General features: G+C 49.8%; 1 long non-coding RNA gene across 1 annotated transcript; it reads left to right on the top strand.

The window, feature by feature from the left end:
• The first annotated feature begins 376 nt into the window (after nt 1–376).
• LOC120244549 lies at nt 377–26,621 on the top strand. The gene is made up of 4 exons (XR_005531565.1): nt 377–444; nt 541–606; nt 2,927–3,068; nt 26,432–26,621. It is a non-coding gene; the product is annotated as an uncharacterized LOC120244549 (long non-coding RNA).

Raw genomic sequence — 26,621 nt, 5'->3', positions numbered from 1 at the left:
CAAGACTGAGTATGTGTTTCTTTTCTTTGGCCCTTCTTCTGGTCTGATGAAAAATTCAACAATTTTATTGAATTTTCAGATCCTTCAGGCACCCTCTGTGAGCCTTAGACAGTATCACCCTGACCTGAGAACTGGTGCTAAGAACTGGTGATGCAGCCAATAACAACAAACAAAACAAACACTGCTACTGATACTGAAATCATGCTGACTACTCCTCACTCTCCTTTGTTGACTGCTCCCTGAGCCCTTAATGTGGGAGAGTCCCAGGGCTCAGCCCTTGACCTCCTCTTTTCCGTCTACATTTGCTCCCTTGGTGATGTCATCCAATGTCATGCTGTAAATACCTTCTACATGCCGATGACTCCAAAACTGCCTTCAGCCCAGACTCCTGAACTCCAGGCTTGTTGATCTAACTGCTTCCCCTGTAACTCTGCTCGATGTCTAGTAGGCATCTTAAACCTAACAAATCCAAAATGGATCTTCTGATATTTCCCATCAAACTTCTTTTGGCATCTTCACAACCTCAACTCCCTTTTTCAGCTGCCTAGACCAAACTCCGGTGCTCTCCTTGATGTCTCATTCTTCCACTTTTACATCCAATCTGTGGTAAGTCGTATTGCTCTACTTATAAAATATAGTTGAAATCTGACCTCATCTCATCACCTGCACTGTTCCGCTTTAGGTCTAGCCATTAGGATCTTTCATCGGGACTACTCCTATGGTCTCTCTGCATTAGCTCTCCAACTACCTACAGTATATTCTCCAAACAGTGTCAAGGTGATTCTGTAAAAACATAACTCATGTCTCTAAACCCTCCAATGGCTCATATACCAGAGTATGGGTCATAGTCCTTTCAATGGTCATGAATGATTCAGTTCCCACTACTTCTCTTCTCCCGAGCTCTCCCCCTTGCTTACTCTGTTCTACATTAGCATGCTTGGTTTTTCTTAGACAAGGTCACATGCATTCACCTCAAGCCTTTTGTACTCACTTTTCCTCTGTTTGGCATGCTTTTCTCCCAGACGCCTTCATGGTCACTTCTATCAGGCCCTCCATGGTTACCTACCTAAGACTGTGGCCCTCACCTCAGCCTAGCCCTCCCTGCTGAAACTTTATATATCTCTTTAGCATTTATCATTACTGTATTTACCTTCTTACACACATTTCTGCCGCTCCACGAGGGTGGGAACACTTCTCTGCTTTGACTACTAGACCCCCAGTCCTGACACAAAGGAGGCATTCAGTAGATAATTGTATATCCATTAACTCACTTAATTCTACAACAATTATGAGTCCTGATTTGTACATGAGGAAACTGAGGTTAAATAAATGGTCCAACATCACACAACTCGTAATGGCAAAGCTGGGATTTAATTCCAGGTTGTCTGGGTCTGAGCCCATGTACTTTGACAGTAGGCTCCACTTCCAGGGGGTGGTATGTGGTTTTCTGTCCCTGTGCCTGGGAGCTGCCATACTCCAGGGACCCAACATGTGTTGGTCATTGCCTTAATTCAGGCTGCCATAACAGAGTACCATAGACTGAGTGGCTTAAACAATAGAAACTTACTCTCTTATAGTTCTGGAGGCTCAAAGTCTGAGATCAGAGTGCCAGCACGATCAAGTTCTGGTCCTATCATGGGGCGCCTGGGTGGCTCAGTCGGTTGAGCGTCCGACTTCAGTTCAGGTCATGATCTCATGGTTCATGGGTTGGAGCCCCACGTCGGGCTCTGTGCTGACAGCTAGCTCAGAACCTGGAGCCTGTCTTCAGATTTTGTGTCTCCCTCTCTCTCTGACCCTCCTCTGCTCATGCTCTCTCTCTCTCTCTCTCTCAAAAGCAAATAAAACATTAAAAAAAATTTTTTTACAAAGTTCTGGTCCCATCACATTAGGACTCCATCCTTATAACCTCATTGTATCTTAATTACCTCCTAAAAACCTTATCTCCAAATACAGTCACATGGGGGTTTGAGGCTTCTACATATGAATTGGGGAGGGGAATGGCCCATTGCAATCCATAGCAGTCAGTCATTCCCCGGATTGGGCAGCTTGCTTTTAACTGCTCATGGTTTCCTTTGAGAAATAGGAAATGACCTCTGCCCACACCCTGCCACCTCCGGTCCCCAGGGACCAGAGAGGAGAGAATGTGAGCGCACGAGGGAGGCTGAAGCTTCTGGCTTGTCTGCCCTGGCTTCTGATTCAGATCCCTCCACCACGAAGCACAGCTCTCAGCTTCTCAGCAACAAGAATGGTGGTTCTGATAAATGGGTTTGCACAGAGGCATTTTCCAGGGTTAGAAGCAGTCTGTGCTGGCTCTGGGATCTGGACACCCTCTTACTTGTGCCACCTCAGGTCACAGAAAAGGTGGCCCTGGGCTGACTTGCATGTTTGGCTCACAGACCTGGGCATGCTGGGGTCAGCAGAGGAGAGCCCACTGGGCTAGGAAAGACCCGTGGGAAGTAGGGGGAAACTGGAGGCTGAGGCCCATGGCAGAATGGGCAGGAGGGGGCTGAGAGCACAAGGAACAGGCCGGGGAAAGGGCAGCTTGGAGTAAAAGGGCTTCCTCTTCTTTTTTCCTGACAGCTCAGGCTGGGCCCTGCCTTTCCAGACCTTCCTTGCCCACCTGTGGTGAGTGGAAGGAACTGCAGCTGCCCTCTCTCTCCACCTGCCCAGCTGAAGCCCACACTGGAGTGGCCTGGGCCCAGGGTTGCCAGATAAAATATAAGACCTCCCCCCCATTAATTCCAGATGAACAATGAATGTTTTTTTAGTATACGATAGTCTAAGTATGCCCCATGCAATAGTTTTACTAAAAAATGATTCTTTGTCTGGAATTCAAATTTAACTGGACGTCCTATATCTTTATTTGTGAGATCTGATACCACTACCTGGATTCTAACAGCAGCTCTCAAGGGTCTGCTTCTTCCAGGCAGCCTGGGCCAGAGCCTCAGCGCAAACTGAGTGCAAACTACCCATAACCATGTGTAAATCTTCACAGAGCAGAAGGAAGAGGCCAACTTTGCAGCAGAAGTCCAAGACCTTTCTGCCCCCTGGAATACTTTACCTATCTGGTAAGGTTGTAGCCTGAAATTCCATTATCTTTCTTTGGTCACCTAATGCAAAGCAGTGGGAAGCCAACTAGATGGTAAGGACCGAAGCTCTGAGTACGAAACTGCAGCCAATGAGCTGCATGGGGAAGAACGTAACCTCCCCAGGCCTGTGCATGGCTTTACCTGTTGAAGGGATATAAGACCCGTTTCACAGGCTTATTATAAAGATCACAAATTACAGCAGATGATAAAGCCATTTGGCATATAGAAGTGCTCAATAAGAATTAGCTGACACCATTTTTAGTGCAAAGAGGAAGAAGTCACCGAAAAAAGTCCTGGAAAATCCTGGGGAAGCAAGGAACCTACCAAGAGGGAAGAAGATGGAACAGAAGGAGAGGAGGCATCTGGGGATGGCTCTGCCTGTCACCATGGTCCTTACGTTGCTGCTGCTACAGTGGGGCCTCTAGAAGGGCTCAGTATGGGCCCCACCCTTGCTGGAAGCCAGGACACCATCTGTGAGGCAGAGAGTGGGAGCAGGTGGATTTCTATGGAAGAGAGAGGTAGAGGGACTTGAGGATTGGGAAGGGGTGGCAGAGAGCTCAGGAACATGAAGATTTGGCCATAACATTTGTTGGGTCTGAGAGAAAGGAGGTACAGAGGATGTAGGCAACCATGGCTACTGGGAAGATGGAAAGGACACTTATCTCTTAATATATATGAATGTCAATATAGGATGAGGATTACAATATACTTGGTATGAGAAAGTAAGTCTCCACTGGAATACTGAAGATATATCAAAGGAAATGAGAACTATAAGAAGTAGCTTGGTGGTATATAAATACAAGAAAAATATAATCAAACACTACCATAAATGTCTAATTGCCATGTTTCCCAGAAATGGTAATGAGGATCATGGCATATGCATTTCACTTGGCTCTTTTTTTAAATTTTTATTATTTATTTTTGAAAGAGAGACAGAATGCAAGTGGAGGAGGGGCAGAGAGAGAGGGAGACACAGAATCTAGAGTAGGCTCCAGGCTCTGAGCTGTCAGCACATAGCCCGATGCGGGGCTCAAACTCACGGACTGTGAGATCTTGACCTGGGCCGAGGTTGGATGCTTAACCGACTGAGCCACCTAGGTGCCCCACTTGGCTCTTAAGTTTAGTGTGATTATGACATTGGAGAGCCTTAGCCTTCAGAGGATACAAAGAGCTCTCTCGTGTGACCACCTGTAGATAATGGCACATTGTGGGTGCTGAGCATATTGGAAGATGGTGGCCTAAATGTAGGTGCCCATAAGGGGGTTAGTCCTGAGCCTTCCCTATGGAAGGCAAAGAGTTGTAGGGCTTGTGGCAAGAGTGCAATGGTGGCCTGTGGGCCATATGTTCACATATTAGAAGTTAGAAGTCAAGTTAACAACTGTTACATAAAACATGTTCACTTTTTACCTTGACACATGTACCCTTGTAATAACCTTGGAGGCCGTGTTCAAATTCAGAAACCCCAGATTCCTTGATGTTCTGTGGCACAACATAGTTGAATTTTCTGTCCGCCCCCCAGCCTGCAACCCATCCTCCTTTGCTTCACGTTCCTGGCTCTGTCCAGCACTTTGAGGGGCTGTGTTCTACTGCTGCGGTAGCAGATTACCACACACTTAGTAATTTATGACAACACAGATTTATTCTCTTACAGTTCTGGAAGTCAGATGGTGGGTCTCACAGGGGTACAATCAAGGTGTCGGCAGGGCTGCGTGTCTTTCTGGAGGAGAAATCTAGGGGAGAATCTGTTTCCTTTTTGTAGCTTCTTGAGGCTGCCCACGTCCTTGCCTGGTGGCCCCTTCCTCCTTCTTTGAAGACAGCAGTGTAGCATCTTCATCTCTCTCTCTCTCCTGCTTCCCTCTTCCACTTAGAAGGACTTTTGAGGCTCCTGGGTGGCTCAGTCGGTTAAGCGTCCGACTTCAGCTCAGGTCATGATCTCACGGTTCATGGGTTGGAGCCCCGTGTCGGGCTCTGTGTTGACAGCTCAGAGCCTGGAACCTGCTTTAGATTCTGTGTCTCCCTTTCTCTGCCCCTCCTCGACTCTCTCTCTCTCTCTGTCTCTCAAAAATAAACAAATGTTAAAAAAAAAAAAAAGAAGGGCTTTTGTGATTATGTTGGGGCCATCTGAATAATCCAGAATAATCTCTCCATCTCAAGATTCTTAATTTAACTCCATCTGCAAAGTCCCTTTGCCCTGTAAGGTAACATATTCACATGTTCTGGGGACTGACTGTGGACATCTTTGGAGGGGGAAATTATTCCATTTTTCCACAAGGTTCTTGTGCACGGTGTGGACATTCCACTCTCCCCTCCAAACAGCTGCTTTACGGGCCTATGGAGCAGCACACACGTGGCAAGTTCCATCCTTGAGAGGATGAATCAGGTGAAGAGCAACTTGCAAGTCCTGGAAGTGGATTTGGATCTGGCTGGGCAAAGCATGAAGGGTCCTGTGTACCTAGAGAACGGTTCAGAAGGGGGCATGAGCTCCGGATGTGAACAGCCTCTTGGTCCTAAGGACTTGTTGTCCCATAGGGAGGAATAGAGATGGAGAAGGACCAGAATGGAGCCCTATAAAGCTTGAGGCATAAGGTCTATAAAGCTTGAAGTTGGTTCTAAAGGTGATGTTGTCCCCAGACCCCCGGATCGTTTACTTGGGTTGAATGGACTGAAGTTATACGCAAAATCTTGTTGCTTTGAGTATACGTACATTTTGGGGGAAGAAGTTTTAGTTTTTATCAGATTTCCAAAGAGACCCAAAAAGGTTAAGGACTGCCATCCCTAACTATTCAGTTTACTCTCAAATAGCCCTTTCTGGGTCATTTCTGGGTCTTTCAGTCCACAAGGATACGGCTGCTGCCTTATCTCTGAGGTGTAAGCCCCCTGAACTGGCTTCTGCCTACGCAGTGAGCCTTTGCAGTGACTATTCTGGAGGACAGTGGGGGGCCTATGTGGGTTAACTGAAGTTCTGGCCTGCTGTGTAGAGAGGAGGACCACTTGGGGGAAGATGGGGGTAGCTGTTACTTTCTTTCTCTAGCCAGCAGAGGTCCCTAAACTCACCTGTCAAGCAGAAGTCAGGCCAGGAGCCAGATGGGAGACTGCAAATTTGGATCTGGCCATCACCGCCCAGGCCCCACCTGCATGGTGTGCCTGACAGGTGAGCCCAAGATGTGCTCTCCTTAGGAGGGGATTGGAGGACAAGAGAAACAACAGCAGTTTGCACCATATGCTTTTTATTTTCCAAGAAATTAAGCAGAGTTTCTTCCTCCCAGTGAATTTCCTTAACAAAGATATTTTAAAGCTTTGGAAAACATTCCTGTCCTACTTTAATTGTATGAAGACTGTCTGTGCTGGAAGAGAAAGATGGAGGAGGTGGGGGGGGGGAGAGAAGGGAGGGGAAAGGAGAGCTGGAGGAGGGAGAGGAGGGGAAGGAGGAGGAGAAGAGAACAAAGAATGTATTTGAGAAATTAAAGAGCAGCTCTTTCCCTGAATGAATTTCCCTCCCAATTTTCTTTCTTTAAAAATGTTTTAATTTATTTTTTGAAACAGAGAGAGCAAGAGAGAGAGAGACAGAGAGCACAAGTAGGGGAGGGGCAGAGAGGGGGTGCAGAGGATCCAAAGCAAGCTCTGTGCTGACAGCAGAGAGCCTGATGTGGGGCTTGAACTCATGAACCGTGACATCATGACCGGAGCCGATTCAGACGCTTAACCGACTGAGCCATCCGGGCGTTCCTCCCTCCCAATTTTCTCTTCCTAATCTGCTGCTGCCTCCAGGCCACCTTGCAAAGAATAACCACCTGATGTGTTGGGGAAAGAAGCCCACGGCTTTCTCTCCAGGGTCACGTTCCATCTGGTTCCAGCCCTCCACTCTTGCCAGTCTGTAGGAGGCTTCTGTGATGTTGGGGCACCTTCCATGGGGCATCTGAGTGAGGGGGTGGGGCAAAGAAAGGCACTGGTGGGCCCAGAAGCTCAGACTGTGGTGCCTGAGCGTGGGTACCTGGGCCCAGCTGCAGAGTCCGCTGTTGGGAGATGCCTGGAGATGCTGCTTAGCTCCTCAACTTCAGCTCCTTCCCGTCCTCCCACATGACAGCTTCTGGCCTCAGCATCCCTCTCCGACCCCACCCTGAGCCTAGCTCTCCCCCTCGTCTCCTTGTCAGTCCTGGTGTCAGGCCTGAAGGTTCTGGCAGCTCTACGCTGGTCAACGAGGTCTGTCTCTTCTTGGAGGAGAGGAACAAAGAGGAACCAAGAGGCACCAAGATGGCAGCCGAGGGGCATTCCATAGGATTTTTATCTTCTTCTGAAACAGAGTTTGAATTTCTCCCCCTACTGTATGCCTGACGTCACAGCTTCTGAGGGAGAAAGCCACTCTGGGGGAAACTGAGGCACTTATGAACTACCCACTGTACACTGGAGATTCTCCATGGTACCATATTCCTTTGGCTGATGGGCAAGAAGGACTGGCAAGAAGTCTTCCATTTCAGTGTCTGGTCAGCGCTGACTGGACACCTCTCTGTCCTTGAGACCAGAGCCTTGGGAAGTCCCCAGGGCACCCCCAGGCAGGACAGGGCCCCATCGTCACACTTGCCTTTAGTGCCTCAGAAGACAGATGGAGAACTGGGTCAGGGGAGGGCAGAATGGACAAAAAGATTGGGAAAATCTACCAGAAGGAAGCTCTGGGAGGGAAGGGACCCTGTCCTAGTTACTCTGCTCCCCCCCCCACCCCCCAGCACAGCACCTGGCAGAGAGAGGGTGTGTAAGGACTGATGACAAACCAGTGATTGCCCAAGGCCTCTGTCCGCTTGTCTGGAAAGTCTTTGGGTCTTGTCTAGCGCCGACAATCTGTGATGACACAGAAGAGGGTTGCTCTGAGGAGGAGTCTATTCCCTAAAGTATTGGAGGAAGAGCTTAAAAGCTGGCACCCTCCTTGTATGGGAAGGTGAGAGCTCGTTTATTCACTCCCTTCTTGACAATGATGTACTGAGTATTGGATTTGTGCGAGGCATTGCGCCAGGTGCTGGGGTTAAATGATGAGCAAGAAAGGGTCCTTGACCTTATGTAGGTTATAGTCTAGCCAGGGGGACAAGGTTTGGCCGAATCAAACTGATGTGTTTCAAAGGCAAAGCTCGGGAAGCTTGAGAACCTTTAGCAGGGAGAATAGGCGCACTGGGCTGGTGTAGGGGTTCCTTTCCTGAGGCAGTGGCGTCTGGAGGGGGTTGAAGGGGAGTAGGAGTCAGGTAGATGAATGAGATTGGATGGACAAGAGGGTTCCAGACGGAGGCATCCCTGTGGTCAGGGGCTCCTGATGTGGAGACAAGCTTCCGCGACATGCCAGGAGTGCAGTGTGATGGAAGCAGAGAACGATCGGGAAATGATAAATGGTGGCGACCCAGAAGAGGCAGAGAGGGGCTGATGACGCAGGGCCCTGTGGGCACGGAAAGTGTATGGGCTCTGTTCTAGGAGAAAGGGAAGAAGGAGAGCGACATGGTCCACACTTTGCCTGAGGGATGATCAATGGTTGAGTGGGGGAGGGGTACGTGTGTGCGGCCAGTTAAGAAGTAAGTGCCACAGTTCTCACAGGAAGACAGCAGTGGGGATGTAGAGAAATAAATGAATTTGAGAATGATTTAGGAGATAAAATTGACAGGCCTTGAGAATGGAATGAATTGGAAGAAGGGCGGCTCCTAGTACAGAAAACCTGCCCACAACTCGCGGTGCGTTCGTTTTCCTTTGGTTACAGAAGCAGAGCGTACCAGTAAGGACGCTCTTTGTTGTAAGTAACAGAAAACCCAGCCGCCAGAAGCAAGTGCCTCCAGAGTTGGCTAATGTATGTAGCAGCTTCGCAATGTAATTGAAGGAACGAGATTCTTTCCTGCTTTCCACTCTGCTCAGAAGTGTCGCCTCAAGCTATCCCTTCCCAGTTGAAAGGTGGCTGCTGAGATTCTGGACAGCACCCTTGATCGCGTCTCTGTCCAGGGAGAGAAGAACCAGTCTCTGTTTCTGTATCTCTTTTCAAGTAACCTTTTCCCACCCCGTACCCACCCCCACAAACTTCCCTTCATATTTTCCCAGCCAAAACTGGTTCTCATGATGCTTCTGGAATAAACAACAGCCAAGAAAATGGGATTACCAGAACTGGCTGAGATGTATCAGCATTAATATCACTTTCTGTGATTAAAGGGACACTTTAACAAGATTGGGTTTCTCTTACCAAGGAAGGCAAGAAGAATGTATTTCAGGAAAGCAACCAAGTATGTTCGCTCACCAGGGACCATTTCCTAATATTTTCCAAAGGAGAAACAGAGGCAGGGAGAAGCCTCTCCGAACTGTCTTCCGAGAGAAAGGTAGCTTACTCCAGACTAGAGAACAAGGCCCAGGGATCAATCTAGGCCTTTCTTCAACTGATCTAAGGTTATTGAATCTTGGACCTGGAGAAGACCTTATGGTCTGAAATGTGGTTGGATGTCCAAGTAATTTGGGGAGAGTGTTTAAATACAAATTCCCAAACTCCATGGTGATTGCCTGAATCAGAACTCCAGGATCTAGGAATCTGGATTTTTAAATTTTTTTTTTTTTACAAATAGTTTATTGTCAAATTAGTTTCCACATAACACCCAGTGCTTATTCCCACAAGTGCCCTCCTCCATGCCCATCCCTCCTCCCCGCCCACATCCATCAGTCCTCAGTTTTTGTCAGCATTCAAGAGTCTCTCATGGTTTGCCTCTCTCCCTTTCCCCCACCATTTCCCCCTTCTTCTCCCCCATGTTCCTCAGTTACGTTCCTCCTAATCCTCCTATATGTGCAAACATATGATATTTGTCCTTCTCTGCCTGACTTATTTTGCTCAGCATAACACCCTCAAGGTCCATCCATGTTGCTACACATGGCCAGATTTCATTGTTTCTCATTGCCATGTAGTATTCCATGGTATAGATAAACCACATCTTCTTGATCCATTCATCTGTTGATGGACACTTAGGCTCTTTCCATATTTTAGCTATTGTGGAGAGTGCTGCTATGAACATTAGGGTACATGTGCTCCTATGTATCAGCATTTCTGTGACCCTTGGGTAAATTCCTAGCAGTGCTATTGCTGGGTCATAGGGGAGTTCTATTGTTAATTTCCTGAGGAAACTCCACCCTGTTTTCCGGAGGGGCTGTACCAGTTTACATTCCCACCAACAGTGTAGGAGAGTGCCCGTTTCTCCACATCCTCGCCAGCATCTAGAGTTCTCTGATTTGCTCATTTTAGCCACTCTGACTGGCGTGAGGTGGTATCTCAGTGTGGTTTTGATTTGTATTTCCCTGATGAGGAGGGATGCTGAGCATCGTTTCATGTGTCTGTTGGCCATCGGGATGTCCTCTTTGGAGAAGTGTCTCTTCATATCTTCTGCCCACTTCTTCACTGGGTTGTTTGTTTTTCGGGTGTGGAGTTTGGTGAGTTCCTTATGGATTCTGGATATTAACCCTTTGTCTGATATGTCATTTGCAACTATCTTTTCCCATTCCGTTGGTTGCCTATTAGTTTTGTGGGTTGTTTCCTTTGCTGTGCAGAAGCTTTTAATCTTGATGAGGTCCCAATTGTTTATTTTTGCTCTTGATTCCCTTGCTTTTGGGGATGTGTCAAGTAAGAAGTTGCTGCGGTGGAGGTCAAGGAGGTTGTTTCCTGCTTTCTCCTCTAAGGTGTTGATAGTTTCCTGTCTCACGTTCAGGTCCTTTATCCATAAAAAAAAATTTTTTAAATGTTTGTTTTATTTCTGAGAGAGAGGGGATCCAGGAATCTGGATTTTTTTAAAAAAAATTTATGTTTTTATTTTATTTTTGAGAGAGAGACAGGGCATGAGCAGGGGAGGGGAAGAGAGAGAAGGAGACACAGAATCTGAAGCAGGCTCTGGGCTCTGAGCTGTCGACCCAGAGCTTGATGCGGGGGTGGAACTCACAGACCCTGAGTTCATGACCTGAGTTGAAGTCAGACGCTTAACTGACTGAACCCAGGTGCCCGAATCTGGATTTTTTTTTTTTCTAGGAGAGAGAGAGAGAGAGAGACAGCGCGAGCAGGGGAGGGTCAGAGAGAGAGGGAGTCACAGACTGAAACAGGCTCCAGGCTCTGAGCTGGCAGTCAGCACAGAGCCCGATGCGGGGCTCGAACACACGAACCGCGAGATCATGACCTAAGCGAAAGTCGGACGCTTAACCGACTAAGCCACCCAGGCGCCCCCCGAATCTGCATTTTTAAAAAGAGCTCTCTAGGTGTTCTGGGTGTTGATAGTCTAGTATCTGGGAACCATAAATCGTGTCCAGTGGCCACATTTAATGGTAAAGCCCAGAGAAGGGGTTTAATTTACCCTCCTTCAAGTGGAGAGTTGGTTGACCTCTACACCAGGACCTTCCTCAGAGGGATTCCGGGGGACATTGTCTTTTGGGCACCCTTATCGTAAGGGGAAGGGAGCTGTGAAGGAGCTTGAGGACCTGACGCCCTGTGAACTCGGGTTCGGTAGTCCCGCAGTGTGGGCCACCTCTTTGCCTGAACTGGGGTGTGGCGGAGGGGGGTCATGTAATTATGACCACTTCCTATTAGCCTGAATCCTAATGACATCATCACATTCAACCTAATCCTAGGGCAGAGGAACGATTACTTCCATTGTAGAGATCTGTAAACTGAGGCTTCCACGAAGTTGGGGCGAACAGAACTTGGACCTATCCGGTCTGGAAGCCTGTGTATCTTAGCGTCTCCACGTGGCTCTCCTTTTTTACTTTTTCAGGGAGTGGTAGACTAGGCTCAGGCAGCCCCTGCGCGCCCAGCTCGAGGGAAGGAGGTGGAGGCTTCCGCCCAGGGCGGGAGGCATCTTGCCCGCCGCATGCAGCCGGCCCGACCAGCAGAGGGCGCTGCCTGGGTAAGGATGTGGCGTTCGCTGCGGTGCTGAACCCGTGGGCGGCCACTCCTGCACCCTGGCCCCCGTACTTCCCTGCTAGGCAGCGGGAGGAGGTCATGATTTTCATCGTTCAACCGAAGGGGGGGGGGGGGCCGGTGCCGTTGGCTGGGTGGTGCAGGTGTGGACGGAGCATGGGGCCATGCAGCGGTTGCCGTGGGCCCGCTGCCGGCGCTGTGGGAGGAGGTCTGGGATTTTCCACCCCGGCAGAGGGAGGCTTTCTGCTGCCTGGAACTCTGGCTTGGACATTTTCCTCCAAATCCCAGCCCCAAACTTGTATATGTATGTGGGCAGGGAGAGTGGAGGTGTCCCTTCCTGGTCAATTCTACGGGCTTAGGAACTGGACTTTAGGGCAAGAACACCCCCAAACGCTAGAAAGGGTGATGCCACACGGAGGCTAAAGGAGCAGACTCTTACGGGACTGCCTGGGTTTGAACCCTACCCTTACCACTTGTACCTGGTCACCTCAGTCAAGTAAGCCCGCTTCTGCTCAGCTGTACAAGGGCGTAATAATAGCACCTGCCTGCAGGGGGCGGAGGTGGTGGTGCGGGGTTTAGCTCCGCGAGCCAACTGTATATGCAGTGTCAGGACACAGCCTGGCATTGGGGCTAGGGCTCCATACCTGTTAATTTATTATGATCATGACGATTAACCCCAGTGTCCTTCCAGTCACATATAAAGTCGTCAAGGGCCCTGTGAGGCTCCTGTTAGCTAAGCTCAGGACTGACCATAGAGCTTTAACCATAGAGTTGGCTGCAGCAGAGATGGGGGTGGTGAGCTCGCAGAGGCCTCTCTGAAGGCACCCATGCAAGTCAGGGCTAATGCCCACCCACTGGGAGGCCTTGAGTCAGAGAATAGTGCTGCTAGAGCATTCTCCTTTCCCCTCCCCCCTTTACAGCCCAGTAAGGTTCAGGGCTCTCACTTCCAGTGGTGCTGTGACCCCTGTGAACCCTTGGTGCCCCTTGGTGCCCTTCTCCAGGGTCTGGGTGAGGTTAGCAGGAGCAGAAGCCTTGGCTGGGTGGTGTGATGGAGTCTTGTGTATTTGGTACCCGCCCGCCCATTTCCATCAGGGGGCTCAGCCTTTGGCCATGTCCTTGGAAGACTTTCCGGCTCCTCCTCCAGCCAGGGTCCCTTCTTGGTGACTATGTCTGCTGAAAGGGCCCTCTGCATAGGGCCATCTGGTGAAAGGGCGGTGGTTGGGGTGCCCCCACAAGTGCCTGCCCGCATCTCCCAACACCCTGGGTGGGCGTGGGCCACCTCACCTGCCAGGAGCACGCAACTCACCCTCATACCAGATTCCCAAGCTCCGCCACACGCTGCCGGTCTCACCAACATGCAGCTCCCCCTCCCTGCAGACTGTGACAAGAGGGGCCCTGGGCTGGGAGTTGGGAGGCCTGGGTTCTAGTCCAGGATTTGCCACTCGCTGGCTGGGTGTCCCTGGGCAAGTCACTTCACCTCTCTGGCCTTAGGATTTTCATTTATAAACTGGAGATAATGATAGCTATCCTGCCGGCCCTTTCTTCTGTCCTAGAAAGACTGCATATGCAGGTGTTTGATGGGAATAAGAGCTAGAAGTAGGTTGTGTTCCTCCTTCTAGTTCCTGTTGAGTTACTGGGTTGTCATCGGACTTTCACTGGTCACTTCTGTGGGCAGCCAAGTGGTTGCCAAACAGATAGGGTGAAGGGAGACACCGATGAAGGAGGACCTCGCTCTTGGGCTCTCTACCCCCCACCTCTTTTGGAGAAGCAGAGCAGACGTTCGTGAGAGAAATGCACAAATGTAGACTTCAAAGAAATCTGTAAGCAAAGCTTGAAATATCCATCTATAAACACACAAAAATTTCCAAACTAACAACAGCTAGAAATGTGAATGCTCCAAGATTCTGGATTCATCAATCTAGGAAGGCTTCCTGGAGGAGGAAGCAGTTTGTGTGTGTGTGTGTGCGTGCACGCACGCGTGTGCGCTTAAGGAAAGGAGTACAAAGAAAAGGGAAATAGTGATGATAAAGATCCAGGTCAGGACAATCTCATGTAGGTGAGGGAGACTGGCAGACTCGTGGCATATGGAGACCCAGAAAGAGCAGGTGATGGGTAAGGACCACCGGGCAGTTCTCTTCAGTGCAGGTAAGTTTGAACGGGAGTTTAGATAGGCAAGTGGACAACTGGGTAGGCTTGTCAAGGCAGTACCATCCCAGTGCCCAGCTCATTATGGCCCATTGTCATAAGTCAGTTTTTCGAGGAAGCAGACTCTGAGACTGAGATTTCCTTGCAGGAGGATTACTGGGAAGTGCACTTAGTATCAACACCTTGCAGGGGCATGTGGGATTGGGGTGGGAGGGGAGCATGAACTGTGATCAGCTACAGCTGACGTCTCAGCTGATGCCATGGGGAACTCTAGAATTGGATGACCTTTCTGAGAGATTCCCTTTTGGGTCTGGGAAGCAAGACCTTTATGCCCTCCCATCAGTCATTGGATGTGGGCTGCTCTAAGGTGTGACCCTTGGGGAAGGGATTCCTTCTGCGGAGGGCCGTGCTTGGAAAAGGACTCAGCGCTGACCTCCAGCAGCTGCAGGAGTGAGCACCTCCAACCTGAAGGCAGGGAGACCTGGGTGATGCACCATAGCATCCCCCTCCCATCGTGACAGAGGCGGGAAGGGCCTCCGTGGTGTTGGATGCCTCCAACCTGGCTCCACAGCCAGCCTTAGCCCCTCAGATTTTCCTGGGGCAGGAAGATTTGGCTCCTTTCTCTAGTCTACCTTTCTACAGAATTGCTAGGGTGTGAACTGTGTTTTGGGATCATTTAGTATAGTGATCCTCAACCCAGGTGAAGGGTACATTCAGAATCGTCCATTGACCCCGGCTACTCAGACTCTAAGACTAGTCTATACGCTCCGTGAGGCTGGGGCTCTGTCTGTCTTGCATAGAGAATCCCTGAATCTCTGGGTCCCCACACAATGAACATCTGGGGAAAGAATGACCTTGACCCCTGCCCTTGTCCTCAGCCTCATCGTTTGCCAATCTCTCAGTTGCCTTTGATGCTGTGGTCACTGTGACCTTCTTGCCTTTGCACAGGCTGTTCCCTCTGTGTGGAATCTGCCACCCTCCCCACCAAATAGGTGCCTACCTCTGATTAGACGAGTGAACGTATGCACAGTGCTCAGGACCGCGGCAGACAATGGGCCATACTGAGCTGGGCGCCGGGACAAGCCTACCCAGTTCACTCTCCTATCTAAACTCCCGTTCAAACTCAGCCGCACTGAAGAGAACCTCCCCGTGGTCCTTACACATCACCTGCTCTTTGGGGTACATGTTTGAACCCCAAATGGGGGCTGGGCATGGCTACAACTCCACTCTGCTCTGGCCTATGATGCCGGTCCCTGTCCTCAAATGGACCGTGTCTTCTTTCAATGCCTTGTTCACTTGTTTGTCTCCTTGGCAACAAACACACTGTTGGCAAGCATGTACCGGATCCTTTGTCTTTGCATCCACACCAGCTAGTAAGTACAGTGCTTGGCACATAGTAGGTGCTCAATTAATGCATGTGAACCGAGTGCAAAGGCCAAGCTCCCAGGGGTACGGTTTGAAAAAATAACATTAAGGTATTTTTAATGAGGAGCTAGTTGAGCGAGTGACCTGCACTGGCCAGGCGCGGCACTGTTACTGCCCAACGGATCCTGAGTATCGAGTGAGTGATTTAATGCATCGGTGGTGGATACTGGGTCCAGCAGTCAGGTGGGTAGATGGACAGAGGGGTGGTGCACTGGGTTGGTGGATGGCTGTTACTCTGTGTGGAGAAGGCAGGGTTTGGAAGAGACCAGGTGGGAGGGAGGGGGGGCAGCAGACAGCGTATTTCACACACACCAGCCAGCCAGGTGTGAATTGGGGTGGGGGCGCCTGAGAAAGGCCCCTCTGAGGCTCCACTGGAGAGGCTTGGGGAAGTGCTGTGCCTGCATGTTGCCAGCTGCAGGCGAGGCGCTGGGGGGCCATCTCTCATTCTGACACGTCCCCGAGGTCAGTGTAAAGGCAGTGTTGTAGGTGGGCTGTTGGGGAGTGGGTTTACCTGGAGCCAGGGCCCAGGGCCTCTGTTCCTCAAGGGGGGGTGGCAGAGAATTGCCCCAGGAAAGGAATCAAGGCAAGTGAGAACGCCCCCTTTAAGAGGTGGTGGAGGGTGTCTGCACGGAATGTGGCTGAGTGCAGATCTGGGTGAGGTTTCCGGCAATTCTTGTTCCAGAAAGGCCTTCCTTTTTTCTCTCGGTCGGGTAAGCAGACCATTGGGCAGTTCAGCTGGTCAGCCTGTCAGCCAGGTGGTCCATCTGTCCGGCAGGTAGAGGTAGGCTGTCCAACAGCGACCTGGAGGGGACACGGGGCCGGTCAGTCGGGTTGGTGGGTAGGAGCGCGTTGTGTGTGCGAATCGCTGGCGGAGATGGGGCCTCAGTGCCATGGGCAGTAGGAGTCAGGCAGGAAGGAGAGAGGCCCAGTCTCTCTTCTCTGGGGGGCCTCAACCAGCACTTCTTTTTATTTTTTTTAATGTTTTATTTATTTCTGAGAGAGAGAGAGAGAGAGACAGAGCATGAACAGAGGAGGGTCAGAGAGAGAGGGAGACACAGAATCTGAAACAGGCTCCAGGCTCTGAGCTCTCAGCACAGAGCCGGATGTGGGGCTCGAACCCACAAACCGCGAGATCATGACCTGAGCCGAAGTCAGATTAACCACTTAACCGACTGAGCCACCCAGGCGCCCCTCAACCAGTGCTTCTTAATGTGGAGGACTGTGTCCTGAAATGTGAGACAGGGGTTGGTTGGGATAGTCTTGTAGGAGGCTCGTGCTGCGTTAGGGGCCAGGATAATCCCAGAACAACCTCACTCTACAGGCCAGTAGTGTTCCTTTTGAGAAGTACTATGTCCAGTCAAATGGAACATTAAAAAAATTTTTTTTAATGTTTATTTATTTTTGAGAGAGAGACGGAGTGTGAGTGGGGAGGGGCAGAGAGAGAGAGGGAGACACAGACTTGAAAACAGGCTCCAGGCTCTGAGCTGTTAGTACAATTCCGAATGGGATGCGGGGCTCAAACAAAGGAATCACGAGGTCATGACCTGAGCCCACCCAGGAGCCCCCGGAACATTTTATACAGAACATTTTATACATTGCAGGGCCAGCCCTGCTACCTTCCCCACACCCAGACCTCTAGTGACCACTTCTTTGTTCTCTCTTCCTTCTCTTCTCTGGAATTTACTGCGGTTGCTAACTTTGTTGCAGAGTGAGTGCCCTGAGCTGCAGGGAGGGAGGCAGCAAGTGGACAAAGTAGAAGCACCAGCTGGCTTCCCCCTGCCCGGGGTGTGTGTGGCAGGGAATCCTCCCCTTTTCCGTGGGCTTAGGGCCTCCGGGGCCTCCCAGTGGAAAATTGGAGGCCCCACGGGAGCCCAGCGAGCTCCTCAGTTCAGTGATGAGGGAAGGCAGCGACCCAGATGCTGCCTATTTAGCTGTGGGCTTCGGAGTGCATCCCCCTCCCCATGTCCCCCCTCCCCATGTCGGTTCCTTCCCTTGGGGGGAGGGCAGGCTGCCCTGTGCCAGGAAGGAGGGAGGGAGCCTGGCAGGAGGCTGCATCTCTCTCTCTCTCTCTCTCTCTCTCTCTCTCTCTCTCTCTCTCAACACCACATGTCCCTAGAAGGACAAAATGTGAAAATATAAAAAGCCTCTGGTCTTGGGACAGGATCACACGGATCACACGGCTGGGTGGCCTGTCACCCTGGCTGGCGGGTTTTTGCTGCCTGGGAAGGTTGAGCTCTGGCTGCAGCTGGGGGGGGGGGGACCGTCTTGGTGAGAACAATCTCTGTCTGCAGAGTCTGTCTTCTCGAGGGTTCCTAGAGATGCCTGCCAGCCCCATAGGACAGGCCGGGGGTACCACATTCATACCCGTTTCTCGGACGAGAAAACTGAGGCTTGGGTCCATGGCTGGCCAGTGGCGCTGTGACTCAGACCCATGTCTTCTGACTCAGTCCGGTGCTCATGCCTCAACTGCAGGATCTAGCTCTTTCTTTGAAGGCAGGTTGCTGGTGCTGCTCACGTGTTAGGAGAGAACAGTTGCCCTGAAGCCTTTTCCTAGGGGGTGTTCTGTGCAAGGGGGTGCGGAAGGCGTAGCCTTCTCTGCTCTATCCCAGCAGAGACAGCGTGGGAGCAAAGGAGGCCGGCCCTTCGGGGCTGCTGCAGGGGTGGCACAGCAGGTTTGGTACCCTGCAGGGCTAGGGACACCCCGGAAGTCATCTCAGAGTGGGCAGCTGCCCTCTGTCACGACAGGTATCCGAGCAGCTTGCAGGGGTGAATGAAGCCCCGACAGGCCAAATCCCTGGGTGTCTGGGAGGCAACCAGGGAAGGAGTGGGGGCCACCCAGCCTGGCTCAGCAATGCCCGGCTCCTTGCTAGTCACTCTTCTCACTACCCTCTCCTGGATACTGGGCACCCCGAGGGGCTGGGACAGGGTCTGCTCTACTCTGGCCTCCTCTGGTTCCCCTGACACTCAGGGGGGCCTCTACTCCTGGCTTCCTCAAAAACTCTGCCTAATGCCCATAGATTGCCTCGGGGCTCCCCTGGGTCTGTGCTCAGCCTGGGCCAGGATGAAAGTGAAGCTGTCAATAATTCATGTGCTCGCTCCCCCTCACTTCCCCTGCTCGGCGGGCTGTAAATATTTCACGGTTTCAGGGGGGCAGAGATGGCCCAGCCAACTTCCAGGATGGGGCTCGAGGGAACCTCGCCCTTTCCCAGAGGCAGAGGGAGTAGAGAGGAGTGGAGAGGCTGTCCAGAGATACAGACTGGGCTGGCCTTGACTTCTCTGGTGGGGACAGGGAGCCAGTCCCGAGGCTGTCCTCAACTCCGCCCTCTTTCTCGCCTCCGGCTCTCTTGGTTTCTCTCCTCCTTGGCCAGACTCCTCACATCACCTGCCCTGCGTCCGGCCTTGATTCTTGATTCCTTCCTGGACAGTTGGCCAAGCCACTCTGACCACACCCAGCCTGAGGAAGCTCTCTCAAACGGAATCTGTTTTAGACCCTGCCAATCCCTTGTCTCAGAGACGTTACAAGTTCCAGGTTGCTCTCTGGGGCGGGGGGGTGGGGTCCACCTTTCCTACCCCAACTTGCAGGGCCCTGTGCACTTGGCTGTCTGGATCTTGGAGCCCTGTCTCCCAGCCCTTCAGCCTGCTCCCCTGTGCTCTAATCTTGCTATTCCTGAACCCCTAGGCTCTCACCCACCCTTTAGCCTTTGTTCTGTGTCACTCGCCCAGGGGGTGATGGGGGTCCCATGTCAGAGCTCTGTGTGTCTCCACACTGGTTCTGGGGGTCACTGCTGTTCTAAGCCCATGCCTACTATGCTATGTAAGCCAAGGTAAGACCTCTGATGGCTCTGGACTTCTCTCTTATTGTGACCTGTGTCATATTCTTCTGAACCTTGGTGTGTGCATCTATAAAATGGGAATAGTAATGCATCCCCCAGAGGTGAGGCTTGGAAAGAAGGTCTATATAGGCACAGCCCAGGCCACAGCATGGAGTTGGTCCTCTGGCCATGTCAGCTGTTTGGTTGGTTTGCCCTCATGGACAACAGGCTGCAGAATTTCCCTTGGTGGGGTAGAAACAGAGGCCATGTTGTGGAGAGGAGCCAAGGAAACAGCAGAGGGCCGGGGGCACAGGGAACCCTCCTAGGGGTCTTATGGTAGGTAGGCTAGCTGGGGAGCCCCCGGGAAAGCGGTAGAAGGAGGGTGCATGAAGGAGGACGCTGCTACAGGGAATTGGGCAGGACTCCACTGGGAACATTCGGGAGAACACAGAACCTTCCATCTGAGGGCATGTGCTTATCCACTGGCCCCTTTACCGTTGGTTGTGTGTTGCCTCTAAGGGCATTGGTTTCCAGAGCTTATGGACAACACAGGCACCTACACTGAGCAGGTCCCCTCTGCTGTTCACAGCTGCACAGAGGCCCTGGGACAGCGGGGGAAAGACAGAGAGCATTGGAGGTAAGTTCAAGGCCACGGAGCTGTGGCCAGGAGACAGAGAAGGCAGCAGGAGACCAGGATGCTAACCACAGGAGTAGCATAGGGGCAGATGGAGGAGGAGACTGTGTGGTTGAGGGGGGCTGTGGCCTCCTCCCTGCCCTTCTCCCATACATTCGTGCATTCATTCATCAGCGATTATTTATTGACCATCCACTGGGTATCACAGAGCAACTAGATCAATCTAAAAACGACCAGCTCATCTTCTGCTCCTACCCTGGGCCATGGGGTAACTTGGAACCAAATGAGGTGCTAAGACCGATCTGATAGGTGGGTGGCCCTCTCTTTAGGTTGTGGGGAGCAGTGGGGAGATGTCTCCCCTTAGACTCCTTCTCAGGGCTGAAGAGGCCTTTCTTCCTCCTCCAGGACACTTTCCCCTCCCGCTGGCCTTAAAGGGATAGGTGCTCTATCTGGGAGAACGTCACCTTTCTGACCTCAGGGAGACGTCCTGGGGAGTGATGCTGGAGGCAGGGACTGGAGGCCGATGTGTGGACCTCCCAGGGCTCCTCCCTCACTGTCTGCTTATACATTTGGAACTGAGTCTCCCCTCTCTTCTCAGACATTTCCAGAAACCCCGCTGAGTATCAATTCCTGAACATCCATCCATTTACTCATCTAGACAATGTTTCCCCTATCTGGGGCCCCAGAGAGGAAAGGGGAACTCGCTGGTCTCCTTGTTCTGAAAATCCGGCCTGGAGTTGCCATTGAAAGGCATCCTTAATCCTGCCTCAGCCACTCCCTTGTTTTGTGTCGTTGGATGAAGTCACTTACCCCTGAAGCTCAGCTTCCTCTTCTGTGAACCAGAAGCTGAGAATAATGATCATAATGAGCTCCAAGGGTTGTCAGGAAGCTCAGCTGAGAGCCGGAATGTGCAAGAGCATTGCAAACAGTGGAACGTTGTACCAGTGGAAGGCCTCCACTTCTCCATCACTTTGATCATCTTCATTATCCTCATGGTTGCCATCCCAGCCCCAGGGCAGAGTGGTTTCCCTGCAGTGGGAGGACTTTGCTGGTGCTCTCGAAAACACCTGTCTCTCAAGTAGACCGCCCATGGGCTGCATGGAAGAAATGGATGTAATTTATAATGAGCTTCATTAGGGGTCCACTTCGGAGGTGGGTTCACCAGAGCCTTAACCCATGCATCCTCCGGGCTCTCCTCTGTGACGGCCTGGGCCTCCCCAGCTGTACATAGCTTGGCCATGCAAGGGGGTACAGGCAGAAACTGCAAAGGAAGCAGCAGCTAATGAAAAATTCAAGCTAATTGTTTGTTAAAAAGCCCTGTCTGCTTCAGATGGGATTCTCTAGGCTGAGAAGGGGGATGTGGGGTGGTCTGCGGCTGCTGTCAGTTTGTCAGGTGCTTGCTTCCTGGAGGACCCAGGCGCAGGGCCTGGAGAGGATGGGGAGCTTCCTGGGCAGACGGCCAAGGGCTGGGGGAGTGAGGAGGAGCCTCCTCGGAAGCTCTGGCTTCCATTGTGTTAAAGCACAATGTCTCTGTCTACATGTGTGGCAGGCATGTGCTGTGTGTGTGTATGTGTGTGTGTGCGCGCGCATGTGCACGCGTATGCAGGCAGAAGAAGAGGGAAGACCAAAAAGTATCCTGTTTAAGTCTCCAGAGCAATCAAGACACCTTCTGGATTGATCTGTGATTGGACACCTTCTGGATTGATCTGTGATTGGAGGAGCTCCCTCCCTGAAAGGAAGGGTGCATACTATGTGGATAGTGTGAAGAGAGGTGTCCGTCCTCCGATGCAGGGGAAACCAGAGATATGTAAACGGGGCTAGTGATGAATTAACTCAAGGGTACCAGTGGTATGGTGGCCCCCGCTGAGGTCCCCCCAGCCGCGCTAGTGTGTGCCCGGAGTGAGATGTGTAGGGGGTCAAGTTGTGGAGGAGGGCTGCTGCTCTTGGTGTGGATGTTGGGAGTGGTCCCAGAGGCAGGGATAAAGCGGGGAGAAATTAGGTCAGACTACTTGATAAACGGATTGAGGTTGCAAGAAGTGGCCATTGGAAGGGGCTGCATAGTTGAAAGCAGAAAAGACAGAGTATAGAGGAATATCTGTAAATGGGTCTGGAAAGGAAAGATGGCACCTTGGAATTGGGGCTCCAGAGGCTGTGTGGAGAGCAGTGTCTGCCCCAAGACTGCACTTGAGGTCCACTGAGGAATGGCTGTGCTCACCAAGGTCAAGGCTAAAGGAGAACGTTGGTCTTTTTGACAGACCTTCCCGGGGTTATAGTTCATTATGGGGCATAATTTTGAGTGAAAGTCTGTGAAGCAGGTGTTCATGATGATCTGTTTGTCTGACACTGACCTCTCTCATTGAGTGTGAACCGCACCCTGAGATTTCCTTACTGTGGAGAAATAGATTCTGCAGTGTGGCCTAGTAGGAAAGGGCACACAACCTGGGGACCCACAGACTTGGGTCCAGATCCTGGCTCACCACCTTTTGGATGCATTTGTTAACCCCCATGCATTGATTTCCATGGCCCCTGGGGCCTACTTGTCTCCATCTCTAACTCCCAGCACAGTGTGGAGAAATTACATATTTTGGAGTCAAATTCGTGTTCATTATGGGTCTCTGCCTGACACCCGCCTCTTTGTAGACTGTAAGTCAAGACTGTATCAACCTAAGGTTTCTTCGTTGCTGAGAGTCTCAACCTTTAGACTATGAACTCCTCAAGGGTGGGGACCACATCTATTTTTCTATGGGTCCCAAACACCTTGACCTGTGCCTGGAGTACTTGATTAATAGACGTCTGTGACACCGAATTGATCTTTGGTGATATCATTGTTCAGATCTTGGTTTTCTCATCGGTAAAATGTAGACAAGGAGTAGTGCCCACGCTGGGGTTGCAGTGTGGCCTGAATGAAATGAGCACCTTACCAAAAGGCCTGTAGGACATCTGGCACATAAGGAGGTCTTCGCACACCCTGTGAATACACGAACTTTCTGAGTTTACCATCTTCTAATGGAATAGAGAAGGAATTCTCATTCCTCAGGTGAGGGTGATGGAAGTGTCCATGGATTCTGGGAGACCTTTGCTTGGGGTTTGCCTGAGTCCACTTTGTACAATTTCTTCTCTTGAGATGCCCAAAGTTTAGGCGTTCCTGGTAAAGGGCCTGGAGTTGTCCTTCCCACAGAGGGTGCCAGGGTCAAGGAGACGGGTTAGAGGTGGAGATTGGCAGTGGAGAGGGTGGGTAGAGGGGAGGGGGGACGCTTCTTTATGAAAGTGTGAAGAGGTCCCCCTTGCCAACAGTGGGTTTGGCTTCTAGGTTGCACCCTGAGGATGGAACAAGAGGGAACAAGCTATGTTTATGCACCATGAAGACTCAGGGTGCACTCGGAAGAAACTTCCTGAGGCTTCCAAAGCTGGTGGTCTCATTCTATCTCAAGGGATTATTCCTAAAGTTGAGGCAATTCCTGATAGTCTGGTTCAAGAGAAAATGGCCATTGATGACCTTTCCATTGTGTTGTTTGGTTGCTTTCTAAAATACACCCCTCACAGAGGTATATGGTTTTGCAAAAGATTCAAAGAATACGCACATTGGCAAATAAAAGGAAAAGGTGACCGTCCCCTTGGTTCCCAAGCTACGGCCTTCATTCTCACTTTCTTCCAGGGGGACACAGTTTGATGCATATTCCTTCAGAACTTTGCCCATCCACTTACACGTATATGTACATAAATGAAAACAGATAGAAGCCTAATTGGGATCATACTGTTTGCATTGTTTCATAACATATTTTTCTAGGAAATATGTTTGGGAATCTTCCCATGTTTGTACATATAGATTGGCCTTAAAGCCTCCATAGTATTCTATAACATGAATTATCATTTTTGACTACTTTTAATGGATATTTGATGGGTCTTCTGATTACAAATGAAGTGGAAATGTTAAACATTATTAATTAATCATTAAACATTTTTACTGACTTGCCTATTCATGATATCCTTCCATTTTTATTTCTATTGGTATTTGGTCATTTAGAATTGATTTTAGGTTACTGCCTAGAGTCCAGACATTAATCCTTCATGTGCCACACATATTGCAAATATTTTCTCCCAATCTCTCGCTTGTTTCCTTGTTTATGAGTCTTTTATTGTACAGAAGCTTTACTTTGTAAATTGTCACATCAGTCAACTATTTTCTTTATGACCTTCAGGTGTTATGTTTTGCTTGAAAAGCCTTTCTCAGATCTAGATGATAGACTCTTATTTTTTGTCATGTGATATTTTGTTTTTATTTATTTATTTTTAAAGCTTATTTATTTTGAGAGAGAGAGAGCACAAGCAGGGGAGGGGCAGAGAGAGAGGAAGAGAGAGAGAGAGAATTCTAAGCAGGCCCTGTGCGTTCAACACAGAGCCCAATGCAGGACTTGAACTCCCAAACTGCGAGGTCATGACCTGAGCCAAAGTTGGACACTTGACTGACTGAGCCACCCAGGTATTCTTCATGTGATATTTTAAAGTTGTTTTTTACTTTGTCATTTTGACATACTTGGACTTAATTTTGGATGGTGGTATGTATCTATTATTTATTTGTTGATGGAACATGTTAATAATGTAGATGGGTAAGGCAGATAGTGGCAAAGATAATTCCAAATAGCAAAGAAATGTTTAGCTTTGAAATCATGTGAGTGTATATTTTTATTTTGGGTGGTCAGATTTTAAGAAATTCATAAGATGTTTGCGATAATAAATTTAAACAATGCAGAAATACATGACGTAAAAACTGAAGGTCCATCAAGCTTCCAGACCCAATCCTCCTTTGCGTGAATTGAATTTTTTTATGACAAGCACATCTTACAAAAGTAAGATACATATCTCTTGGCTGTTTGTATTTCTCCTGTGAATTACATCCTTGTATCTTTTATCAGATCTTTTTTCTTTTGTTAATTTTTAATTTAATTAATTTAATTTAATTTTAGAGATTGAGAGGGAGAGAGAGCCTGAGCAGGGGAGAGGGGCAGAGGGAGAGAGAGAGAGAGAGAGAGAGAATCCCAAGCAGGCTCCACACTCAGCACGGAGCCCTATGCAGAGCTCAATCCCATAACCCTGGGATCATGACCTGAGCTGAAATCAAGAACCATATGCTCAACTGACTAAGCCACCAAGGTGCCCCTGTTCTTTTCTTCTATTGGGTAATTTTTTTTTTTTTGGTATTGATGTGCAGGCAATCTTTGTATATTAAAACAATGGCTCTGATTATTATTTATGTTCCAGATATTTTGGACATTCTAGTCTGTAATGATTATCTATTAAGTAACAGCATTTATTATCAGTTTTCATTTCATTCGTTCATTCATTCATTCATTCATTCACCCATTCATTCATTTCTGAAGGGTTGAACAACATAATGGAAAAGATCGCCAAATCATGAATAAAAATGGTGAGGTTTGTGACTTGGCACATCACTGTGTAAGTCACTGGAGATCTGTGCTTCCACGTTCTCTCTTCCAAGATGAAGACGCTGCATTAAGCTCTAAGATCCCAAACTTCTCTGACTGTTATTCAGCTGCTGCGTTTGCAGCAGCCACATTCTCTGGGCAGGACGGCAGCTTCACATCCTGGATGTGTTGTGCCCACGTCCATAACAGTGATTCTGATTCCCTGGCCACATATACTGACCAGAAAATGGGGCAGTGGGGGGAATATTAGGTAACGAGCAGAAAGGCACTGACTTGGGTGGGCCCAGTGCCCCAGAGATGACACAGAAGGGCTGGAGAAGCAGGAGATGAGACATGGCATCTTAGACAAGTCCCTTTTCCTATCGTGGCCTCCTATTTTGATCTGGGAAGTGGGAATGGGGAACAGTGGGAGACCAGGGATTTCTAAGCTTCTTGCCAGCTCTGAGGTTCTGTGATGGCCCACAGAAGTCACACGTGGGGTTTCTGTGGCTCGTGGGCTGGCTGTTTGTCTGCTTATCTCCCCTCCTCCCTGCAGGAGGTAACCTCTCCGTCCCTAACACACTGTGTGCCAGTAGCTTCTGTGTTAACAGCATTGATCCGACAGTTAGTGCCTGGCTCCGTCTGAGCAACTTGAGGACAAGACTTCTCAATAACTTTTTAAAAACCTTAGTAAAAAACATTTTAGTCCCTTCCCTGTCTTATTTCGATACACGCTACTGTAGAAAAAACAAAGTTCATAAAGCAGGTAAGGTATCCTATCAGAGGATATATTTACTACTAGCATTATCTCGTCTATGGGTTCTTTCTTTGTATCCTGTATGCACGATTTTGTATTCTGGGTTTTTCACTTATGGCACAATTATTTACTTGTGTCATTAAATGTTCTCCATAAGCCTAATTTATAATCACTGTATATCAGTGGGGCAGGACACTGTATTGCTCAAAAATATCTTCACATGTCTATGCCATCTTTTTCCCCAAAGCAACATTGGAGAAGAGCGTGTGTGACTATATCATGAGGATGGAAGCGAAGCTCGCAGCAATTACTGGGATTTCCTTGGTTCATGGAGTTGGCCGGATGCAAGATGGAGCCACTTCGTACCTGCTGTCCACACGGGCATGACAATTCACTGTATTTCCACACTTAGAATGTTCCCTTCTGCCAATAATTCT

The sequence above is a fragment of the Hyaena hyaena genome, unplaced genomic scaffold, assembly GCF_003009895.1.
Source record: "Hyaena hyaena isolate Hyena2069 unplaced genomic scaffold, ASM300989v1 scaffold_390, whole genome shotgun sequence".
In the NCBI taxonomy this organism is placed as follows: Eukaryota; Metazoa; Chordata; class Mammalia; order Carnivora; family Hyaenidae; genus Hyaena; species Hyaena hyaena.
The sequence above is the reverse complement of the archived record's forward strand: the minus strand, read 5'-3'. Positions and strand labels throughout refer to the sequence as shown.